We start from the raw sequence: 26,348 nt of genomic DNA, 5'->3' as shown, positions 1-26,348 counted from the left end.
CTATAAAATAAGCACTCACTGACCTTGTAGCTGCAGACACTTTGGAGCAAAGCATCCTTAACCACTTGCCTACAGGGCACTTAAAGCGGTAGTAAACCCGCAAATTTATTTATTTATTTTTTTAAACCTGCAAAGCAAAAGGCATAATGAGCTAGTATGCACCGCATACTAGCTCATTATGAAATACTTACCTTAGAACGAGGCCCCGACATCTGGCCCGATCCACGCCGAGGGAGCTGACATGCTCCCTCGGCGTCTCTTCCGGGTATCGCGGCTCCGGCGCTGTGAGTGGCCGGAGCCGCGATATCGTCACTCAGACAGACGAGCGCTGCCGGATTTTCACGGCGAGAACCCCCTTGTGCGCATGCGCCGCTGCAGTCAGCGGCGCATACCGAGGGGAATATCTCCTAAACCGTACAGGTTTAGGAGTTATTTTTTTTACCTACAGGTAAGCCTTATTATAGGCTTTCCTGTAGGTAAAAGTTAAAAAATTGACCATACAACCACTTTAAACCTCCTTCCTGCCCAAGCCACTTTTCAGCTTTCAGCGCTGTCGCACTTTGAATGACAATTGTGCGGTCATGCTTTCACTGTACCCAAATAAATTTTTTTATCGTTTTCTTCACACAAATTTAGCTTTCTTTTGGTGCTATTTAATCACTGGGTTTTTTATTTTTTTACAAAAAAAAGACCAAACATTTTGAAAATAATTTTTTTTTACTTAGTTTCTGTCAGTAAATTTTGTAACTAAGTAATTTTTCGTCTTCACTGATGTGCACTGATGAGGCAGCACTGATGGGCACTGATAGGCTGAACTGGTGGGCATTGATGAGATGGCACTTATGGGCACTGATGAGGTGGCACTTATGGGCACTGATTAGGTGGCACTGATGAGCACTGATAGGTGGCACTGATGGGGCTGTTAGGTGGGACTGATGGGCACTAATAGGCGGCACTAGTGGGCAATGATAGGCAGCACTGGTGGGCACTGATAGTCGGCACTGGTGGGCACTGATAGGCGTTATTGATGGGCAGCACTGATAGCCAGCACTGATAGCCAGCACTGACTGGCATCGCTAATGGGCACTGATTGGGGGCACTTGTGGGCAGTGGTGGGCACTGATTGCTGCCACTGTTGGGCACTGATTGCTGCCACTGGTGGGCAGTAGTGGGCACTGATTAGTGACACTGTTGGTGCTAGATTGTAATCAGGGCACTGATGATCAGTGCCCTTATTACATGTGTAGATGTCCCCCTGTGTGGAGATGCCACTGATTGGCTCTCCTCGCCACACACACACTGTCAGTGTGAGGCAAGGAGCACCGATTACCAGCATCTACGTGTTTACATGTGACCGGCTGTGATTGGACACAACCGATCACATGGTTAAAGAGCCGCAGACACGGTTCTTTACAGAGATCGGGGTCGCGCCATGTTGCTAGGACATTGTCCCAAAACGAGAGCCGCATCGCCCCGCCATCATTTGACGGTGAGCGGGTGGCAACTATTTAAAGTGAAAGTAAAGGCAAAACTTAACTAACTCTAAACCTACTCTGCATTCTCCTACACTGCATTCTAGGCCTAATCCATCTAGCTCTATAAAGAAAAAAATGCTATTTATACCTTTTCTACATCCGTTCCAATCCGGTCTCCAGCAGCACCCTCTGTGCAGGAAAAAAACGTCAATGGCTGGGAAATGCCTGGGAAGTTCTCTACATATAGAGTTACTATGGGGCTTCTGCTGCCTTTCCTACACACTCCTACACACTGAAGCCGCTGCTGAGAGCTTAGCCTGGCATCAAACCGGAGTGGCTGTAGAACAGGTAGGTATAGCTATTTTTAGATTAGGTTTAGAATGTGGCAGAGAATAGGTTTAGAGTTAGTTTGGTTTTGCCTTTACTTCCACTTTAAAATTCACACCGGAGCGATGAATGCCTCAAGTTGTTTTCTTAGCATCTCAGGTAACCTACCTCCCCAGAAGTGACTTGGGAGCCTTACAATCTTTTATGAGCAGGTGCTCTGGAGCGGGGAAAGAGGGGGCAGAGCTACTGAGATAGCTTCCTAAGTTATTCTTTTGTGAACTTTGAGGATGAATTGTTCTACAGTGCCTGCAGCTACAGTGAGATTCAATGAATAATTTACTATCTAGTGAAAGGAAAAATATGAATCTTCTTCATTTTCAGGCTGCCTTCAGTTTTATACCATGGAGTTAGTTAGTGACTGGATCGCTTTAAGGACAAATGCTGTTTTATTTTGTTGTTGTAGGTGTTAGCCAATGTGTTTAAGGGCACTAATAAATTCCCATATCGGGGATCTAAACCAGTGGTTCTCAACCTCAGTCCTCAAGTATTCCCAATAGGCCATGTTTTGGGAATTTCTCTTAGATAAAATAGCTGTCCAAAATACAAAGCCATTGACTCTTGCAAACATGGCCTGTTGGGGGTACTTGAGGACTGAGGCTGAGAACCACTCATCTAAACAATTTATATCTATCATAAATATTATATAATTTGGCAAAATGTCAAGACAATTAGTAAAATGCAGCAAAAACGGAAAAAAAAATTACAATTATGTTGCTTCAAGGAAATTCCTTTATCCAGTTTCCACCCCCATTGAAAATATTGGATTACACAAAGAAAAGACAGAGCAAAAGGCTTTAATCTACAAAATTGTTTCATGAACGAATTCACTCTTAGTTAAAAAAAAGAAAATGAAATGGAGCAAATAAGCAAAGCCATCAGAATAGATATTTCCCAGAATAAAATGGCAAAATCTCAGTTTTACACTTTTTATCTCTAGGCCTATTGGATAATAGCTCTGGATTTGCTTTCTAGTGAATATACTGTATATTCCCAAACAGGTGCAGACACATACTTATCACAGCTGGTTTGAACTTCTGGCCTAGTGATGGGTAAATAAGCCCAGGTTTTATTACAGGGGGTCCCGACTTACGAACGACTCCTACTTACGAACGGGCCTCAATGCTGGCTGCTTGTGCTCCCTTGATGGTCCTGGAAACATCCAAGCAGCTATCTTGCCACATTCCACACTGCAGTACTTCATGTACTGCATGGCTGGAAGAGCCCCAGAAGCGCCCGGAACATGCCACATTCCTGCACAGAGGGAAGCCGAAACATCTCACATCCCTGCACAGGCGGAAGTTACACTTACAAGCAGTGTTCTGACTTACGAACAGATTTCACTTACGAATAAACCTACAGTCCTTATTGCATTCGTAAGTTGGGGACCCCCTGTACTTGTGTTAAAAAGTATTGTGTTCCGCATGTAATGCTTCCTTTGTGTGAAATTCCTGGTGATTCTGACAGTCCTTTTGGTTTCCTAATTCAACCGTACCACACTTGGCATAGAAGCACATCCTTTCCAGCAAGGTCTGTTTTCTGGCTGTGCTGGGAGAACAACCTGCCTGTCCTCCAATAGTCAAGACTTATGGTGATACCCCCCCTGCACAGCCATTCACTGGGAAGATCAGTGTGCTGCTGTTTCTCCACCCCACCTCTCTAAGTCCCTTATGCAGCTGAGAACAATGGCCATGTGATCACCTATGAAAAAAGGTATTTATACTGTTTCTTTTTTAAATATATGCACAGGTATTTTGCCATTAAATTGTATCCTGAACAGAATGGGTTGTTTTACAAGGTAAGGGTTTACATATACGTTAAAAGCAAATCCAACTGAAGTCTATGGGGAATGAATCTTATTACATTTTGGCTATTTTAGGGCTAATAGGCATACTACTGTAAAAAGGCATGGAAAGCTGGGCACTGCCATGAGGATGTGTACCAATGCAAAAATATTTAAAAAAAATACAAAAAAGTGGGGAAAGGGTCTTTTCACTGGGCTTTGTGAACATTGAATATACACAATCATTTGAATAACATGGTTGGGTATGTTTTTGTGGAAGGAAAACTATTCTGCCAATGGCCAATATTACAAGAATGAAGGTACTGCCGAGAGTACAGCAGTGTAATTATACTAGAGACAAAGAGTATAGGCTTGAAGTCATTTTGTAAGTACCATGTACAAATATGCACAGTAATACACTAACATTTTGGGCTGATGGCACACCCCTTTCTCAAGGTCAGACACCAAAGTGTGAAATAAACCACATGCAGTACACATATACACTTGTCTCCTAGGGTAAGTTTACCTCACCTGTGCAAACACAAGCTCAAGAGTGATATACTTTAAAAAATTACAAGCCAAACTGTAGATAAACCTGGTGTAGCCAAATAAGGTCCACCATCAAAAATATACCATTACAACAGAGCCCTGTGTGCTGAATGCATTGATAGTGTGCATTCTGGAAATCCGAAAGGGAACTCTCCCTACGCTCCAAACAGTGGAGGTCATCACTAGGCACCACCCAGTCATGTGATCCAGTCTGCAAATAGGAGTGTGCCACTGTCATCAGGTCTTGTATGCTGAATGTCAATCGATATTATGCAGATGATATCTTAATGGTGATTCTAGCTTAGGGAATAAACTATTCAGTCTCAGGGAGTGTAAGAAATGGAGCTACTCAATGAAGTTGGAGGAGAAGTGGTTTAACCTTAAACTGCGTAGGTTTTTTTTTTTTTATGTCAGGGTGTCAGGGTGGTAAGAATGTGAAACTCACTTCCGCAAGTGTTGGGCATCTTAGCAAACACAGTATACAGGGATATGGGAAATTATTATTATTTTTTTTTGTCATGAACACTCGCACCCACACAGGTCGAACTGTATGGACTGGTGCCTTTATTCAACCTCACCAGCTATGACTATTCCAGAAAACTGTCTATAACCACCATCTTGCATTCCAAGTACCAGAAGTCATTACTTGGCTCCACCTAGTCACCTGACCTGGTACCTTAATGTACCAGTCCTCACTGATCTAGACCATCAAGGGAACATGGCAGGTTGATATTGGCAAGTTAGCTGAGAGGAATGCGTTCAAATGTTATGCCACACTGTGACCAAACAACATAAACCTAAAAAAACAAATGTGAACTGTGAGAGTGCAAGGCTCTGCCACAGTAAAAGAACTGGCAAAATTGACACAGGGACTGCATGAATGCAGAGTGCAGGGCCCTGGAATTTCAGCCCTAGTTTTTCAGTTTTCTCTTGGTTTTGTAATTCCCAGATTGTGTTCCAGAGTTTGGAGGCTTTGAGGAGCTTTGGCAGGGAAGAAGCTTCTAACACAGTGTCTGGGTCGTACTGAGAACTAGCAACCCTTATATTCAAACAACTGGCAATAGCTCAGGTTTGCTGCATCTAGGAGGCAGGTCTGCACTGTTGAGGGGAATGGCGTGCTACACTCAAAAGTCAGGAGGTCTCAGGCTAGGGGACAGGAGGACATCATTCAAGTGCCAGGAAATTCTCCTTCTGAGAAGCCAGGGCATAGGCCCATGCAACAGCTGCAAATAAATAGAAAGCTGATAGTGCTGTACATGAGCACAGGTGCGCTGTTAGTCGGTCTGGAGGACCAAGTCAAAAGGCATGAGCAGCAGTGCTGTAAGAAAGAGCCAGGTGGCTTGGTATTATTAGTCTTTTCCTATTTTAATGGTGAAAACCCCTGGATGGGGTACACACCTGTCTCCTGAAGGAAGCTATGCCCATTTTTTTTATTATAAGGGCTGTGCACACTTGCATTCACAACCTGGCGTTCTCTTGTTAGACCTGGAAACTGGGTTGGAGATCTCTTGCCTCCCAAAATACTTCGAAATAGGCAAAATCCAGGACCTAATCCAAGAATACCAAAATCTATAGAAAACAAAAAAAACTGTTTTCTCTGCTCACAATTGATATTCTGGAGCCCTGTACTCTGCATACGGTATGTGTAAACACTGTGTCCTTTTTCTACAACCATTTTCACAGTGGCAGGGGTCACACTGTTACATAAGCCCCCTCCCCTTTGTTTCAATCTAGATGACAGAACACATAAGCCCGACACTTTAGTTGGGACACCTCTAGGCCAGCTGTCAGCCATATAGGCACAAACTTTTTTTCCAGTTGCTCCCTTTCCTAAATCTGAATGGGGTCACATTGACCTTTGTACCAAGCCTTCCCCCTCTTCTCATGGGGTTCCTGGGCTTATCCTCACTTTCTAGGGTACTCTGGCTTCCCTGTCACTTGTACCAGCTTTACGCAACATTTGTGGTTTTCCATATTCATCAACTCTTTTGCGGTTACCCACAGCAACCACATCATCATTTATTATAACATTCCATAACATATCACACTCTTCCCGGTTACACTTACCAATATTGTCTGTATTCTTCTGGACAGCGTCTCTGGGTACCTTAATCCGTACCTCTTTGTGGGTGGCAGGCAGAATCTCTGCTGCTGCTGCGTCTATTCTGGGACCTTCCTTCTCATGAGGTCTGGCAATAATTGTAGTATGCATGCGCTTTACCAATCACTGCTCAGCCACAACTCAGACCACCCCAGCAGAAATGCCTCTTGTTACACCATCAGGAGGAGAGACCTCTGATATGGCTGTAACTTCCAATTTTTGTGACAATTCACCTGAATGCCTTCCATACACAATAGTATCAGGAAGCAAGGATTGGGGTTGATTTACTAAAACTGGAGAATGCTAAATATGGTGCAGTTGATGCAGCTGCTGGTAGCCAATCAGCTTCTACCAATCAGCTTCTAACTTCAGCTTTCTCAATTAAGCTTTGACAAAAAGCTGATTGGTTCCTATGTAGAGCTGCTCCAGATTTTGCATTCTCCAGATTAAGTAAACACCTGTAAGACCACTTTCCAAACTGTCAATAAAGACCCTATCCAACGGTTCTAAACCAGCTTGGTCTATATTAGCTTGTTCCTCCTAGTGGTACTCCGCAGTACTAGCTTAACCAACTGAGGAGGATACAGCCTGGTATACAATAGATGTGCCTTTAAGAGTGCAAGCATTTCCAATAACACATTGTTCACCTCACAGCATCCTAAGTCTATACTGAAGAACTTCTTAGGGACTATTTCCTTATTAGGGATGTGGAGAGACTCATTCGCTGAGGCTCGGTGGACTAAGAAAATAGGGACCTCCTTCCTCCTGGAGGTAGCTCACACCATAACCTGGTGCTCTTTAAGAGCACTGCCAAGTGCGCCTCACTTTCATCCTCTATGGTTTAGCATTACTGAGCCATTCCAAGTCATTATCAGTGATACCATATTTCGGACACTCTACATTATTTAATTATTGGACTGTGGACAAAACACCTGCCATGTACGTGCCCGTAATCGGTCCTTCTTTCTGAAGGAGATTAATCTCTGCAATGCACCCTCAGCTACCAACTGTTCTGCAGTTCTTCCATTTTACACTGACCCTGACCTTTGACCTTGACCATGACTTTTGACCCTAACCTTAAGCCTAGCCCCGGCCTAGATCAAACCCTGATCTATCTAATTTTTTTTTTTTTTTACACACACTTAATTTTCTCCTCTAGTATTGAGAAACGGATACAATGTGTCTTTTTCTCTATTTAAGAGGAGAAAAAAATACGCAGGAGCAGGCTGTACAGGCTGACTGATCACTGTGATAGCCAATCAGAGGCTGTCACAGCGATCAGGTAAATTGGGAACCAAGTCTCCCAGCACAAACACAGGTATGCATATATGTGGCTCCATGAATAAAGACCCACTTCCGTGAAGCTGCATATATGTGTACAGTTAGTGGGAAGGGGTTAAAATGCAGCTTCCTAACTGACCCTAATTTCTCCCTATGCAGTTTGTTATCTTTCCTCATGGGTTCCCTAAAACAGCTTCCAATGCTCTGACACTATGGATGCTCTATGCCTCCCCTCCCCGTTTATAGTATGGGGATGACTTATCCAAATGCCCCCTTGTAGGTCTTTCTAAGCTACCTGGTCATAGTTTAAACACCATGCAGTCTATTATGGTTGAAAAAATAGTTCCTCCGGGCAAACCTGCTCAAAATTTTAGTTGGACAGCAAATTTTGAATTTGCAGGAGTCACCTCAAACCCAGTAAAGTGACAAACTTGAACTTCATCCCTATTCTCTAATCAGCTTGAAGTCCATTCCAATTCCAAAAAAAGGTATGTTCTATTTGTGGTAACATCAAAATGTACACTAGTTTCATTTTTTTCACCACTTTAAAACTTTATATGGATGTGACGGTGAAGATGTGATATTTGCTCTTCGTAGCCATCTACTTTTGTTTACATAGGAGTGGCATCGAAATGCTGTTTAAGCACACTTATTTATTTTTGGACCGTGATACCTTAATTTGGCATGGCCATGTGAAACTAAAAACTGCTGTATGTAAGATTTATGGTTCCATGCACAGATGCAAGTTTCGTTCTAAAGCGGTAAACTATTCCAACACTTAGGACAGAAGTTTATGAGAACACGGGAAAATTCTCTCTAAAAGTAGATTATCAGACCCTCAATTGATTAGTTATTGTAAAAAAACAAAACAAATGTACAGTATTATCCTTGAAATATTGCTTTAATTTCTGTAAGGGCTTTAGGAATTATTTACGAAAAATTACACACCTTCACTCATTTAGTTTAGGAAGAATTATTTTATTTTTTTACCAAATGGAGTGTTTGTAAATCTCATCTGCCATGTTTTAACTGGCAAACGGTTTGGCATAGAGGAGAATGCTTTGATTTCCTTGTCCTCTCTGGATAAGGAAATGAGTTAAAATTTTTGATTTTACAATTGGAGGTATAACCACATGTTAAAATCTGCATTTTTTTGCTGGAAATTACCTTATACCCGCAAACAAATATATATTTTCTGAAAGCAGATGCCTTGGAGAATAACATGGTGGCAGCTGCAATTTATGTCCTATTATAATTGGGCAACTGTTTATCAAACACATATTTTCAAGAAAATATATATGTAGATGATTATCTGTGTTGGCATGTGCCGTTTTTCTATGCCATTATGTTCAGCAGCCGCTTACTCCTGTCAGTGCTGCCAAACTTGATAAATAAATATTTAAAAAAATGCACTAAAATGTATTTTAGTATAAACACACACAAGATAATACCCACTTTTTAGTAAAATATAAAGGATGGGGTTACCTCAAGTAAAAAGAAAACACACCAAGCCTTAAAATTACACATGCCCGTGGAATCACAAAAAATGATGTTACCCAAAATTTGTGTATGAAAGCATAAATAGCAACACACTTGAGGTATCATTTAGACAAACGGAGTGAGAGCAATAATTATTAGGCATAATTCATGGTTAAAGTGTAAACCCTTCCAAACCACTTTGACCTACAGGTAAGCCTAGATTAAGGCTTACCTGTAGGTCCAAGAAATATCTCCTAAACCTACACGGTTTAGGAGATATTTACTTTAAGACAGTCACAGCTGTCTACAGCGCATGCAGCGTAGACAGCGGCGCATGGGCGCACTATCGCCTTTAGCAGCATGCCGCTGCTAACGACGATATGCCGTTAGTGGTAGCTCCTGTACGCATGCGCGGTAGTGACGTCATCGCTGCTCTGGCGCTGTGAGTGGCCGGAGCAGCGATACCCGGAAGAAGATGGACGCTCCGGACTTCAGGGGACAGCGGTGACATCGCTGGCTCCTGTGTCAGGTAAGTGACACATAATGGGATACTATGCGATGCATAGTAGTCCATTATGCTTTAACTTTGCAGGGAGACAAAGAGGAAGTAAACCCATCAGGGTCGGACATTCCGACAACAAAATCCGTCGGATTTTGTTCCGACGGATTTTGTCCGAAACTTGTGTTGCATAGACACGGTCAGACAAAGTTGTCGGAAAATCTGATCGTTCAGAACGTGGTGCCGTTATTTCGTTACGGCGGGACTACGTTCAGGCTAGTAGCCAATAGCTTTGGTCTAGGAATTTGATCTGATCATGCGTGGCACTTTGTCCGATCGGAATTCTCTACACACAATCGGACAAAGTCCCATCGGACTATGTTGTCGGAAAATTTTATAGCCCAGCTCTAAAACTTTGTCGGTCGGATATTCCGACGGAAACAGTCTGATGGAGCCCACACACGGTCGGATTATCCGATAACACGGTCCGATCGGACATTTTCCGTCAGAATGTCCGACAGTCTGTACAAGGGCTAAGTGTTTAGGTTTGACCTCATATTATATGGCTTTGCTAAATCTAAAGGAAAATTGAATAAGAAAATTGTATAATGTATGACCAGCCGTAGTCAATGCTTTAAAAGCCTTTATAGCTCATCAGTTTAGAGTTACTCGTGAATTATGCCTAATGCCCCGTACACACGAGCGGACTTTTCGACATCCAAACTCCGACGGACTGAGTCCGGCGGACTATCCGATCGTGTGTGGGCTGCAACGGACTTTAGCGAAGCTAAAGTCTGACGGACTTTAGAAATGAAGCATGCTTTAAATTTTCCCGACGGAACTCCGCCGGACCCGGTCCCCTTTGAAAAATCCGCTCGTGTGTGTGCTACTCCGACGGACTAAAACCGACGCTAGGGCAGCTATTGGCTACTGTCTAGGAACTTCCTACGTCGAATCCAGTCGTACGTCATCACGTTCGACTCCGTCGGAGTTTGGTGTGATGGTGTGTGGTCAAGTCCGTTCGGTCGAAAAGTCCGCCAGAACTCCGTCGGAACTCCGGCGGAACTCCTTTGGAGGTCTGTCAGACTTAATCCCTCTCGTGTGTACGGGGCATAAGAATTATTTCTCTCACTCTGTTTGTCAAAATAATACCTCACGTGTGGTGCAATTTATGCTTTCATACACATGCATGCCCCTGGCATTTGTGTTAGTGTGTAATGGGGTGGGAGGAGAGTGCTTTATTTTTCTTATTTTTTTATTACACTTTTTTTTTATTAATTTTTTTTTCATTGAAATTTGTTGACCCCCTACATAAATAGCACATAAAAAAGGAGGATTGGGACTTTAAATGAGGTAAGTACATTGTGGCTAATCAAATGGGGTCAATGTAAAAAAATATATTTATTGTCTGCCATGGCATGTAGCATACAGCAATAATTACATACAAATATTAAGACACTTCAATAACATGTTACAAACCATGTATAAAAATAAGGAATAACATAGTATATTGTATTGAAAAAAAAGACTGTCCTCCATATATGGGATCACTGTAAGAACATGGTGTAAAAAACTGGGCATGTAGAATCACCTGAATCAACATAGTGCATCTGTATAAGCCCGATGTGTTTCGTGGACTGATTACACTTCTCAGGGGTGGATGCAACATTATTCTACAAAGAGACATAGGTATGTCAATGTGATCCAATCATAAACTAAAACATGGGAAAATATTAATAGGTAAAGGGAAGGTAAAAAAATACCCATGCCACATGTCTGCTGAATGTGGAACATGTAAAGCTGTAGAACATGTGCTGTAGAGAATGTCTGTTCTTGGAGCTGTGGTAACTGGGGCCCGTGGAGCGATAGGGAGCATGTGTATAATCCCCAAAGAACAAAATGTCCAAACAATGCAAAGTATGTATGGGCTCCATTCTGTGAATTGATTTGAATTGTAGATTGCAGTGAATACAAAATACAAGTATGCTGTCAAAAAATGAGAGGGACCCATAACCAGTGAATTAAAGGCATTGAGAAAGTTGGAAATAACAAGTATTCCCAAGGAATACTAATGTATGGTCCCATAGGTCTCATTTAAAGTCCTAAATCCCTCTTTTGCTCCTTTATTGACCCCTCAATATCTCCCCTGCCTTTCAGTGCAGCTAATAATATACAGCTTGTGCTTGATTAGTTTCATGTTCACCTAAAATAGCTGAGGACCGACAGCTTTGAACTAGGAAGTGTCTTATGCTATGGACTTGCTCTAAAAAGTCATCCTGCATTATTTGTTTGCTGCCTCACTGAACAAAAGTGTTTCACTTCTGGTGAATAAGCTCCACAATAAAACAAAATGATGGTGTACTAATGCGGATTATCTGAAATGAAATGAAGACACTCATCACAATGAGGGGGGGGGGGGGGGTAGGATTGTGCAGCATGTCTTATAATCACAGGGATGTAACTAACCAGAAGTTCCCACCAGAAAAAAGGTAACTTAGTTCCCCCTTTCCACTTTCCACTTTCCACTTTCTGAACAAGGGAAATGTGTCTTCTCTAAAGACAGAAATGTACTGTAAGTCCAGGGTGTACTAAGACAGGCCATAAATGATTCAATTTCTTTTACTCAAGCGGTGACTTGAACAAAAGAAATTAAATCTATTCCCCCATCCGCATCCTGGCGAGGCTTCCATTAGATAACACTGATCAGCACCACTGGCTATAGCTGGCTGCACTGATCCGAAATTTAGCCGGTCCCTACTGAACCAGCTGAATTTCGATCCATCTATGGCTGGCTTGAGACTGCATTTTATTTTGGAGGTTGTTTTTCTTTTTAACATATAACAAAAGGGCAGGGGCGCTGGCTGACATCATTGTTTTGCCTTTCCTCTTGGCCAATTGGGTGACAGGTCTCAGGACCCGCTTCCTGATTGGCCGGGAGAAGAATCAAGAAGACAATAGTGAATATTAATTGGCTATTGTCACACAACTGGGTGGGCCAATTAGAGCCTCTAGAGGCCATACTGCCTGAAAAAGGAGTCATAACTCCTTTAACTCCTTTACTCAATTCCCCCAATGGTCTTTAGCTTGTGTACGAACATTGTCATAGTTGCCAAGATTAGAATTTTTTTTCCAGAGACACTTATTTTTTACTGTGCACAGCACCAGCTACTATAGGCAGAGAATAAACTGTAATTGGGGCAGAGCATTCATTAAAGCTGATGTGCCCAGCCCGCCTTCTATTCACTCCCACCTTTCATACCAGGAATGCAGTTCTGTGCAGTGCGATTTCAGCTCATTCATTTTGAATGTGCTGAAATCACACCTCATTGCTCCAAACGTAATGCATGGACTACCTTTGGAACCACTGCAACCACATCGCATGGTATTTCTATACCATGCAATCTGGTGTGGGCAAATGCACTGAGTTTGTGACCTGAGTTTGGGGTGTCATTAACTTAATATTAAATATCTTCTCAACCCTTGAGATTATGTTACACATGCAATGCTGTTCACCTTGTATGTTTGAATTTAATTAATTTTGTTGTGTTTCTTTTGGATAGGCCTACTGTTGTCTGTTAAGGTATAACAGTCTTGAGGAAGCAGACTGTGAAACGCGTTGACCTCTTGACAGAACAGTACAAGCCAACATAGCTTGGCCAACAGCTTTTATTTACACAATAGCTTTTTGATCTTAATGGTTTTAACTATGTTATTTTGACACGTTTTGTAATAAATGATTATTGATTTAATTTTGGTTGCTGTGTTTCTTTCTGATAGTGTTAAAGTCTGTAAAATCGCTCCTTTTTTTCGAAAGGCAAAAACTAAATTTACAAATGTCACACGCATTGTAAATTTAGTTTTTGCCTCAGGACCCTACGGTACTGAGGGTTAATTGTGTAGGTAAGCCTTAACACCAGTCTGGCCAGGCCATGTTTGAAGTTCTGCCTGGTCATGACAGGCTAGAACCAGGCCTGGTTGGATGTTTGGGTATGGCCAATCAGCGGGAGTGCGGGGCCCGCTGAGGAGTCTGGGAGGGGGTACTTAAGCAGGTGTGGGTCACGTATTCGGGGTTCCGGAGTTGTTCGTGAGACTCGTGTGGACTGTTATGGTTCCAGAACCGGGGTAGCCCCGCGAGGGGTCCCGGTCATGGGGTGTCTGACATCCCGCAGCATGTTCCTGTCAGTGGCCCATGATAGACCCATCTGGTCTGGGATAGGGATCCATCTGTTCCCGAGTCTCAGAACCTGCTGGTCTGAGGCGCTATAACTGAGGGAGGATTCAAAGTGTCCGGGTGTGCTCTCGGTTTGGAGGGACACCACAGCTCGTGGAAGTGACCAGGGGAGGACTCTTCAGAGGAGGGCCGACAAGTGGCATCCTGAGAAGTGCCTGGTTACTGAGTTGGGAAGGACATTGATGAGTCCACACTTTTCCATTACCACAAAGGAAGCGGGAAACGTTCCAGGTACGGTTGGAAAAGGGTTCCTGTTCATCTTCAGTTGATTGTTCAAGTTTGAGTCAACGTGCTGACTGCCATGATCTCTGGCTAGAGGCCTGTTCAGCCTTGAAGTACCCAGCTATGAGTGGCTTCTCTCTGGGTGTAAGTAGAGACTTGTTAAACCTGCAGTTCAATGTACCTGAGTTTTTCAACCGTGCCCTCTGTTCCCTAAGAGACTGTGTTTTGTGAAAGTTCTACTGCAAAATAAAACCTTTTGAAAGGACTTTATCTGTGTCAGTGTACAATTCGTTGGGTATCAACCCTGGGAACCGCTAGATGCGGAGGAGCAGGCCAGGAGAAGGTAACCGGTAAGCCCATTCAGTCAAGGCCACCCTGCAAAGGGTTATGGCCACTACACTAAAATCTATGTTTGGATGAGGTATCTATATTTAGCCTTCTATTTATTTTTTTAATGTTGAAACACATTACAGATCGAATCTGCAGTGCTTTTTGAATGCTGTACAAAAAACGTGGTTTCTCGTACCACATCCTAGTGTGAATCAGCATTTAGGTCGCTTGATGAAATTGTTAAAGAAAGCATAAGCTCTAGATTTGGGTGGTGAAACATATTTTAAAAGGGGCTTTGTAACTTTAATCAAGCTCTTGGGTCAGGCAAAGTCTATTTAAGAGTGGTTTCTGAGCTTGGTGCGCATTGAGTGTGGCTAGTGTACAAGTCACCCGTCGATCAAGGACAGTAATAGCAGCAGGGAATGGTTCCAGATGAGTAGAGAAAGCATAGGGATCATCCTCTTCTCCTGGAAACCTCCCTGCTTGGGCTCAGGTCAGCCAAGCCGCATTCCGCACCTCAAATCAGTTGGGCTGAGATCTGCTCTGCTACAATCTGCCTTTGGGCTGTCTTCCCTCTCAAGGCCTGTTGTGAATTATTGTATTCTGACTACAATACAAGTACTTTTGATTTGCAACTGAACTGTGTGTTACTACCCTACCCCCCCCCCCCCCCCCCCCACACACACACACACACAAATGTACTGTGATAAATCTTCACTTTGTAAAGAATACCCAATCAGGTGCGTGATAAATAAAAAAAGTATTTTTGCTGGCACAAGATTGGATGATGGAAGTCACCACATTCACTAAGCTCTGGGTAAGATAAATGCAACTGCACTTGCGAAGAGCACAATCTGTTTGTTTCTAGTAAATACACCCCTATGTCTCTTCTGCGTTGAAGTTTCTTACCCATCTGCACACACTGTACACTGAGCTGAATACACACAGTTGATTGTACAATTTCAGCCCTGAGTGAAGTCATCTTGGCTCAACCAATCAAAATGCCAGGAACAGCCGAAGAGGTCAGCAACCGGTGAGGAAACTCCAGGATACCACATTCTGTGTCCCATTGGGGTGGTTTCCCTTCACTTCCTATCCCATTGCCAAACAGGAAGTGAGAGGAAATCCCTGCATATCAAGGAAATTCCTTGGGGACCCCCAGGTTACCAGAACTATTGTCCCCATTGTAAGATTTTCCCTCTATTACCTTTCTGGGTACAACCCAAAATTTGGCTAATTTCTCTTACTTTCACTTTCAATGATAATGGTAAATAGGACAAATAGGGTGAATCTACGTAAACGGAGGCACAGATCGCAATAAAAATTGGCAGGTGTTTTAATCCCACTCCACTCTATCCAAAGCTAAAAAAAATAAGTTTTGCCTTTAGTTATACTTCAAGGTTTTTTTTTTTGGTCTTTTTTTTAATATTCTATCCTTTTTCCGTTTATATAGCAAAAAACCCCAGTGGTGATCAAATACCACCAAAACAAAGAAAACAATTATTTTAATTGAATTTGCATACAGTGTTGCATGACATGTCAGAATAACAAAAAATGGCCTGGTCATGAAGGGGGTAAGACGTTGCGGAGGTCAAGCACTTAGAATGTGGCTAACTATGTCAACTTGAATTTGAAGTATGCTTTAATGCGGAACTAAACTCCCCTCCAGCAATGTGGCCTCCCTCGCACACACTTTCAACTTTGCCAAGTATTTTTCCAGGTTTAGCATCTTTGGCCAACCTCAATTGGCCAGTCAGAGATGACGTAACTCCTGTACATGTGCAGAGGAGTTAATTCATCCCTGTACCAAGGCAAAGCATACCAAGAATGTACGTTTATCTGTATATACTTGAGCATTCAGGAGAAACTTTACTGGCAAGCACCACATAAGATGCTTTTATTGCGGAAGAGACAAGCAGAATCTCTTGAAATAAAAGCTTTCCTGCCAGCAGTATTTTATTCTAGAGCTACTGTATAGTTTTACTTTAAGGCCTCGTGTACACTGCTGCTTAGAGACAGTAAATCGCTCCTCTCCTGAATGCAGAAGAATCTTATTCAGGAGAGGATTGTTTTGGCCGAAAAACGCCAAACGCAACATAAATGCGGGTAAACGCGACTAAGCGTGTGTTAACACTATGTTTAGCGCTTGGACGGTTTTTCATTTCAATGGCCAGAATAAATTATTTATTCTGGCCAATGAAATGTATAAACGCCCAAGCGCTTGACGTGAGTAAACGCGGTACACACATTTACCATGGTCAAATGTTTTTTGCTGCCAGGAGAAAAACATTATTATCAACGTTCCAGCATGGAGGCCTTAAAGCTTCAACAAAGCTGCCTGAAGCTGGCCTAAAGCTTTGTAAAAGCTTGCTGTTTCCACTGTTCTTATACAAGCTGAAGCCCATATGTACAATGTAAATATATATATAAAAAAATAATAGAATAAAGTGGGATTCTAATTGTGTCTCAGAGGAGTACAAAAAATTGAAAGACGATATAATTATACAAGAGTAAACATTTTTTTTATTTTCTAAAAAAAACAAAATTAAGATACATTACAGTCTTAATGATTCAATTTGAGTTCAGGGATGTGCTAGTTCCCAGCAGGTTATACAGAAAATGGCCTACGTGTTTCGTGGGTGATTCTGCTCCGTCAGAGCCTTGATGATAGCACAGATGTGTCACACCGTCGTGTGAATTCTACAAATAGAGTGTTGATGAATGTACCATATATCATATAATTAATGTAAATACATAATGATGCAATCAACACAGATATGGTAATCTATTTGTCTTTACATACACTTACATCAGAAAATGTAAAAATTACAACAAATATTGATAAGATTCCAATACAACAGGCATATGCAATTAGCGGACCTCCGGCTATTGCAGAACTACAATTTCCATGAGGCATAGCAAGACAGCCAGAGGCAGAGGCATGATGAGACTTGTAGTTTTGCAACAGCTGGAGGTCCACTAATTGCATATCCCTGCTATACCACATTAAAAGATATTAAATATATAAATATAGTCATACTATATATATATATATATATATATATATATATATATATATATACCCAAAATGTGAGCTTAGGGAAATTAGGTGATCTTTGGACTGCTATTATATTACATAATATATTATATATATAATAATATAATATTATTATTTTGTCATGTTACAACCAAAAATGTAAATGTATTTTATTGAGATTTTATGTGGTAGACCAACATAAAGTGGCACATAATTGTGAAGTGGAAGGAAAATGATAAATGGTTTTCAATTTTTTTTTAACATATAAATATTTGAAAAGTGTGGTGTGCATTTGTATTCAGCCCCCTTTACTCTGATACTCCTAACTAAAATTTGGTGGAGCCAATTACCTTCAGAAGTCACATAATTAGTAAATAGAGTCCACCTGTGTGTAATTTAATCTCAGTATAAATACAGCTGTTCTGTGAAGCCCTTAGAGGTTTGCTAGGGAACCCTAGTGAATAAACAGCATCATGAAGGCCAAGGAACACACCAGACAGGTCAGAGATAACGTTGTGGAGAAGTTTAAAGCAGGGTTAGGTTATAAAAAAATATCCCAAGCTTTGAAAATTTCACGGAACACTGTTCAATTCACCATCCCAAAATGGAGAGTATGGCACAACTGCAAACCTACCAAGACATGGCCGTCCACCTAAACTGACAGACCGGGCAAGGAGAGCATTAATCAGAGAAGCAGACATGGTAACTCTGGAGGAGCTGCAGAGATCCACAGCTGGCCTTTATGGAAACGTGGTAAGAAGAAAGCCATAAGAAGTCTAGTTTGCAGTTTATGAGAAGCCATGTGGGGGGCACAGCAAACGTGGAAGAAGGTGCTTTGGTCAGATGAGACCAAAATTAAAAGTTTTAGCCTAAAAAGCAAAACGCTATGTGCACATCACCCTGAACACACCACCCCCACCGTGAAACATGGTGGTGGCAGCATTATATTGTGGGGATGCTTTTCTTCAGCAGGGACAGGAAAGCTGATGAGAAGATGGATGGAGCCAAATACAGGGCAATCTTAGAAGAAAACCTGTTAGAGACTGGGGGTTCACCTTCCAACATGACAACAACCCTAAACATACAGCAGAGCTACAATGGAATGATTTAGATCAAAGCATATTCATGTGTTAGAATGGCCCAGTCAAAGTCCAGACCTAAATCTAATTGAGAATCTATGGCAAGAATTGCTGTTTACAGACACTCTCCATCCAATCTGACAGAACTTGAGCTATTTTGCAAAGAAGAATGGACAAAAATGTCACTCTGTGCAAAGCTGGTAGAGACATCCCCAAAAAGACATGCAGCTGTAATTACAGTGAAAGGTGGTTCTACAAAGTATTGACTTATGCCGCGTACACACGGCCGGACTTTTCAACATCAAAAGTCAGACGGAATGATTCCGGCAGACCATTCGATCGTGTGTGGGCTGCAGCGGACTTTTGATTTGCAAAAGTCTGACAGACTTTAGAAATGGAACATGTTTCAAATTTTTCTGCCAGAACTCCGCCGGACCCAGTTCCTACCGAGAAATCCGCTCGTGTGTGTGCTAGTCCGACGGACAAAAACCGAAGCGAGGGCAGCTATTGGCTACTGGCTATGAACTTCCTTATTCTAGTCCAGTCGTACGTCATCACGTTCAAATCCGTCGGACTTTGGTGTGATTGTGTGTGGCCAAGTCCGTTCATTCGGAAAGTCCGTCAGAACTCTGTCAGAACTCCGTCGAAAGTCTGTCGGACCTAGTCCCTCGAAAAGTCCGGTCGTGTGTACGTGGCATTAGGGGGGCTGAATACAAAAGCACGGCAAACTTTTCACATATCTATTTGTAAAACATTTTGAAAACCATTTATCATTTTCCTTCCACTTCACGATTATGTGCCACTTTGTGTTGGTCTATCACATAAAATCTCAATAAAATACATTTACATTTTTTGTTGTAACGTGACAAAATGTGGAAAATTTCACTTTTTCAAGGCACTGTATAATGTTCATATGCAATAAATAGTTCTAAAATTTTTACATACACTTTAAATGTAAACTCTGGTCGGAGGGACACCTGCTGAATGGGTTAGAGGTCATGGGAAGGAGGGGAGATACATTTTCCTGGGAGATTAGATTTAAACAAGGCTCATGGACAAATAATCAACAACAGTAAAATACTCCAAAAATAAACACACTGATATAATAAAAAAAAAATGTTTTTTAATTAAAGTTTTTAAGGAATAGGTCTTTTTTTTTCACAGAAGACTAAAGAAACATTCTATACTGGAGCTTTGCAGATAACATTAAGTATCCTGGTGATAATCCCACCATGACTTTTTAAATTGTTTGTAATCCAAAGGTCCTAGCATGACCACAACACATTTCTGTATGGTTGGCATAGTGTGCTGTACAGTGCATACATTGTATGATACCTTATTTTTGGAAGATTAACAGTTTTGTTGTTCCTGTTACCATGGCATCCCTGTGCTTTAAATGGTTACCTTAGGCTCACAGCTGTTAAGTATAAAGCCACAGGCACTCTCATTATGCTCAGCTGTCGCAGCAGCTAATAACCAGTGCGCTGTCATGTTAACTGATCTCGTGGATGTTGTTTGCAATGAACACTGAAATCATCAGGCTTTACCACGGGCAGATTTACTCAATTTCACAAAGATGTCTATATAAAGATACATGCACAGCATATTAGCTGTGGCTTCATACCAGCAAGACTATGGCATATTTTTGGCAAATCAATACATTAATAACTATCATTTCCATTTCCCTTCAAAGGGAAACCCCAATTTTAATAAAACATTAAATGGAAAATTGCTATGTAAGCTTTTGTAATATTATTAAAATTTAATTTTCTACTTCTAGTTCCAGCACGCTGAACTAAAAAAATAAAAACGGAGGAGTTTGCTGTACTAACATCACATAGTTGGCACAAAGAAAGAACAGAAGAGGCTCCTTCAGGTTAGAGCCATTTGCATTTAATATATTACAGGTGCATAAATCCACTTACATAGAAGAAAAGAGACTTCCAGCACATGTCCTCTAAGCCCTTGTACACACGGTTAGAGATTCCGTCGGAATGTGTCCTATCGGACCGTGTTGTCGGATATTCCGACTGTGTGTGGTATGCATCGGACTGTTTCCGTCGGAATATCCGTCGGACCAAATTTTCCAACTTGCTGGAAATATTTTCCGACAAACTGGTCCGATAGGACATACTCCGATCATGTGTAGAGAATTCCGATCGGACAAAGTGCCACGCATGCTCAGATCAAATTCCTACATCAAAGCTATTGGCTACTAGCCTGAACGTAGTCCCATCGTAACGAAATTACGTCATCACGTTCTGAAAGATCGGATTTTTCGACAACTTTGTCCAACCGTGTGTATGCAACAGTTTCGGACAAGATCCGACGGACAAAATCCGACGGACAAAATCCGACGGATTTGGTTGTCGGAATCTCCGACCGTGTGTACAAGGGCTAAGTGTGGCCTGATTAGAGTTTGTCCAAGTGTGGGGAGTCCTATCCAGCAGGGTTTCCGGATTATATGAGAGAGCTGAGACTGAGGCTTGGCTCTGGTCAGCGGTGGAAAGCAGGCGTCGGGCGCAGTGACGTCACAGGCAGTCACAGCGACATTTCGGAGCATGCGCTCTGAATAGACACACAGGCACGCTCCTTTTTCAAGCAGCAGTTGCAGTTACAGGTCTTTTTTCCTTCCCTTCTTTCCACCATTTCCCAGCTATTTCAAGTTTTTATGCCTTTTCATCTGTACAAAGAATTTATAAGAAGGACTTATTTGATGGACTTTTTATCATTTCATACCAAGTGACAGCGCCAACATCACCTGTGTTTTTTTCTGCATAGTTGGTACAGTGAGCTCCTCAATGAGCTATTGTGTTCTGACAAAGAAGCTGCCTCCCCCTGCCAGAACACACTGGTAAGCGCTTGCAGCCAATGGCCATTGAAAGCTGGTCGGCTGCTGGATTTTCAGCATTCCCGTCCAACAGAAGCCAGATAGGCTGCTCTAGACACTGGCTGAATGTCGCCCGGTTTCTGTTGAAACGGCTGATATCCACCAATATTCGGCCCGTATACCAGCCTTTAGGCTCAGCAATCGCATGCAATGCCAAGCTGCTGCAAGCAAAGCCAACAGAATATTAGCATGCATTAAAAAAAGGCATTCACTCAAGAGATAAACAATAATCCTCTTACTTGACAAGACTCTGGTCACATCTTGAGTATGCTGTCCAGTTATGAGCACCAGACCTCAAGAAGGAAGTGCTGGAACTGGAGAGAGTCCAGAGAAGGGCAACACAGCTAAAAAAGGGACTAGAGGATCTCAGCTATGGGGAACTACTACAAGCATTGAACTCATTCTCTCTGGAGGGGAGGCGCTTGAGAGGGGTAATGATAGAGATGTACAAATATCCTACTGGTGACCCTAGCATAGGGAAAAAACGTTTCAGTGAAACAGAATTTAAAAAGACACGTGGCCATGCACTGAAGTTGGAAGAGAAGCGGTTTAACTGCGTAGAATGTTCTTTACTGTCAGAGCGGTAAGGATGTTAAATTCTCTTTCACAAGCAGTGGTATCAGCAGGGGGCGTTGATAGTTTAAAAAAATGATTAAATGGACACTTCAACGAGCACAACATACAGGGAATATACAATGTACTATTGACATAAACACGTATATACACACACGCAGGTTGAACTTGATGGACTGGTGTCTTTTTTCAACCTTACCAACTATGTAAAAATAATAACTCCTCAATCGTAGTGAATCAAGCCTGTAATATTAAAAAAATAACTCTTACTGAAAGTAATTATCTAAAATAAGATGGTGTTTGTTGTATATGTTCTATTTAGGTCTCCCGTTTTCGCCAGAAAGAGGCATGTGTATGTGTTAATTAGTACACTGCATTGTTTTTCATTTAAACTGATCTAATTTTAACCTAGTTTTTGAATACCCCTCCAACCCTAAAGCTCCCTGCTTTATTTTTTTTTCTCTTTTTTTTTAAACTTCTCTTTTCAGATGTCTTTGAGTGATTCTCTTCCTCTTCAGATCTTCTTTGAGAGCAGCATTGACATTACTCAGCAATCTGCATCATTATATGTGAGTGGACGTCAGACACTAAAGTCGTGTCAGAAAGGAATTTTCATATGGAAAATTCTGGAGAGGAGGTGAGTATTGCACTCAGAAGTACTTTTTTAATTTACCGAAAGTTAGGATTTCAAGCCCATCTTCAGGCAAATATTGCTCTACCCTCCCAATAACAACTTTTCTAGTCTGGCGGCACCTCTTCTAAGAATGAAGACCAGTGATCCTCCATCACATATACTGTGTTGAACTTTTCCACAACATATTGCTCCTGCCTATTTTGGACTATGAGTGGTTACTGCCCGCCATACCATGCTGCACCTTGCTCACACACTGGCTATACTAACAGAGTCCTTTATCCACACCAAAATGGATGGATGGAGGAAACACCCCCTGCAGGAGGACATTGTATTCTGACAGCAGGACCCTCAGCCACTGACTGAGAAACATTTTCCAATCTGTCTCTTCAACAGAAGTCGATCAAACGCACTGATTGAAATTCAAGCATTACCTGCTGAACTCGCTTTTATTTATTATCTGTTTATTTATATTTGTCTTTTTGGTAAACTTGGACATGGACATGTACTTACTTTTCAATCTATGTACTAGGTATCCCCATCTCTACCCTTTCTAAAGATCCTCCCAATTTTGATGCTGTATGGTAACATTTTATTATTTTTTCAATGTTTTGACTACCTTGTTGTTTTTTTTTATCTAATCACAGATAAACCTCCCGATGAAGTGGCAAAAGTCAGCGAAACTAGTCGAGGAAACTGATATCTGTGATCAACAGTTTTATTGTGACTACTCACTGATGATATATGTGTACTGCTTTCAATATGTAAACGATGATTTGTTTTTTGGCATCAATAAAATCATCTGTATCTTTTATAATTATAATTTTGTTACATTATTCATTGTACTGTTTTTACTGTACCGTAATAGTCCAAACTGCCTCCATTTTCCGGTAACCTGGTTGGGGATCAGGCTACCAATTTCTATACTATGTACTAGGTAGTTATTTCTGTAGAAAAGCCAATCAATAAGGCTGAATATCAGGTTAGAATATAGTCAATCTTGAGAAACATCATGTAGATATGTAAATGAAATAACTGGAATATAACTGGAAAAAACTTTTTTAACTAAATATTGAAATCTCAGCAGTATTCATATTTCGAAGCTCTAAGTTCGACCAATATAACTGTTGATTAGACAGTGGACTGACATTTTTATTGTTATCCAAACTATTATTCATTATCACATTAAAATTACCCTCAATTACCACCCTGGGTAACCTTACCAACAAACTGAAAATATTAAGGAATACCATAACACATGACTTTGATGCATAAATATACATAAATGTGAAGGTGTATCAGCTAACTTCCCAGGGGTTATCTAAATGATTTTGTACCAGGAACTAGGATGAAAAAGAGAGTCAGAAACATTTTACAAGTTCATTTATTTTCAAGTTTTCATTTATGTTAAACTTAGAAAGGTATGTGTTTCTGTTGCAGCGATCCAAATTGCTAATACAGTAATAAACTGCATGCAAATAATTTATTAACGTACATGATGTATACATAGATACAACAATGTGGCTGGGTACATGTAAAATATTCGCTGTTACTCTAGTATAAATAAATCTCTTAAGATTAAAGCATAACACATTAAAACATATTAAACACTTACTACAGACCAGTTAATATATAGTATGTCATTTGAACAAAATTCACATCCTAAAATTTTGGGTGATAGCATTGGCTTACCTGATACATACTTTTTGAATACTAGTGACTAAAGCTGGCCATAGATGGGTCTTGGTGGGCTGAACCAAAAAGAAAAAAAACAAACGGATTTCTCCTACCACACAAGGGGAGGTAGATAAAGGAACCTCCCCTGCTGAGACAGTGCATTCTGACAGCAAGACTGACCACTGTGTCAGAATACACATTCCTTTTCCAACGGTCTTTGTCAAAAGTCTAATGCCGCATACACCCGATCGGAATTTCCGACAACAAAACTGTGGATTTTTTTTCCGAAGGATGTTGGCTCAAACTTGACTTGCATACACACAGTCACACAAATGTTGTCGGAAATTCCAAACGTGAGAACGCTGTGACGTACAAGACGTAAGATGAGCCTAGAAATAGGAGGCCAGTGCAGGTCCTTCTTCTTGATTACTTACTACAGATCTACTTGATTTTACCAAGAGGTCAACTGTTTATATATACCTCGAAACATTGGGTTACTTTTTGTAAAGATCATCTCTTGCAATAGACCTGGTCATTCATTGTTCTATGTGTATATATGTTGTGTACCTCTAGTATACATCCAATTTTTTATGTGTAATGCTACTTGTTTTTAGTGGCTTTTTTCTATTTTGTTGAATAAATAATTTCAATTATTAAAAAACTTTTCTTATCTATTAATATAATGGCAGCAACCCAATTTAAATTCCCATAGAGGTTATACACTCATTCCTTTTTGGGTGTTTTTTTGTTTCTATGATTATAGGGAAGTGGGTTCATTTTGGCATTCTATATATATTTGGTGGACATCAACTCCTTTTTCTGCTTGACTCCAAGCATGCGTGAGCTTTTGTGCGACGGGCTTGTGTACACATGATCGGACTTTCTGACAACAAGTGAAGTTGGCAGGAAATTCGAGAACCTGCTCTCAAACATTTGTGGCCGGAAATTCCAACAGCAAATGTTCAATGGAGCAGACACACGGTCGGACTTTCCGTCAACAAGCTCACATTGAACATTTCTCGTGTGTGCGCGGCATGATTGACTTCTGTCAAATGGATTCCCACACATGGATTGAACTTTGTCTGGTCCCTGCTGAACTGGCCACATTTTAATCCATCTATGGCTAGCTTATTTTGACTATTTTTATTAGGATGTATTCAGTTTCATAAAACTAATATATCCAGTAGGAATATAATTATGTGGTATTTACATTTTTATAAGGTCTTTGATTTTTTAAAGAACAAAGATTGTATTATATAAAGCACAGTACCTAATAACATTACAGAGGAAATCCAGTATACACTCAAAGCTTAGACTGCCATTTGCAGGTACCCAATGGTTTGTGAGCCTCACCTTTTAATGGTGCCACTGCACTAGCTACAACAGACCCATAGAGCAGGGAACACCAAACTTCTGCAATCGAATCAGCATTTAAACTGCATTAACGTTTTGTGATTTCATACTAAATATGGCTGCTCTAAATAAACCAATGTAATCAAAAAAAAAACAACACTTTCATCATAACAATATTACAATAGTTAACCACTTCAGCCCCGGAAGAATTTACCCCCTCCCTGACCAGAGCACTTTTTGCGATATGGCACTGCGTTGTTTTAATTGACAATTGTGCGGTCGTGCGACGTGGCTCCCAAACAACATTGAAGTCCTTTTTTGCCCACAAATAGAGCTTTTTTTTGGTGGTATTTGATCACCCCTGCGGTCTTTATTTTCTGCGCTATAAACAAAAAAATTGCAACAATTTTGAAAAAAAATGCAATATTTTTTACTTTTTGCTATAATAAATATCCCCCAAAAAAATATAAAAAAACGAATTTCTTTCTCAGTTCAGGCTGATATGTATTCTTCTACATATGTTTGGTAAAAAAAAAAATTGCAATAAGCGTATATTGATTGGTTTACGCAAAAGTTATAGCGTCTACAAAATAGGAGATAGATTTATGCCATTTTTATTATTTTTTTTATTAGTAATGGAGGCGATCTGCGATTTTTACCATGACTGCGACTTTATGGCAGACACATTGGACACTTTTGACAATATTTTGGGACCATTGTAATTTATTCAGCAATCAGTTCTATAAAAATGCACTGATTACTGTATAAATGACA

At 41.0% G+C, this 26,348-nt stretch overlaps 1 protein-coding gene across 1 annotated transcript in view; it reads left to right on the top strand.

The window, feature by feature from the left end:
* The window catches only part of CUNH4orf54 (chromosome unknown C4orf54 homolog), a 60,424-nt gene extending 34,250 nt beyond the window's left edge, over window positions 1-26,174 (top strand). Inside the window, exons 3-4 of the transcript XR_013272286.1 lie at window positions 22,402-22,550; window positions 23,192-26,174. The gene's annotated coding sequence lies outside the window, so the exon portion shown is untranslated. The remainder of the gene's footprint in view (window positions 1-22,401; window positions 22,551-23,191) is intronic.
* The last annotated feature ends 174 nt before the right edge of the window (window positions 26,175-26,348 follow it).

This window comes from Lithobates pipiens, unplaced genomic scaffold (assembly GCF_037356315.1).
Source record: "Lithobates pipiens isolate NorthernLeopardFrog02 unplaced genomic scaffold, aLitPip1_a1.2 Scaffold_13, whole genome shotgun sequence".
Lineage (NCBI taxonomy): Eukaryota > Metazoa > Chordata > Amphibia > Anura > Ranidae > Lithobates > Lithobates pipiens.
The sequence above is the reverse complement of the archived record's forward strand: the minus strand, read 5'-3'. Positions and strand labels throughout refer to the sequence as shown.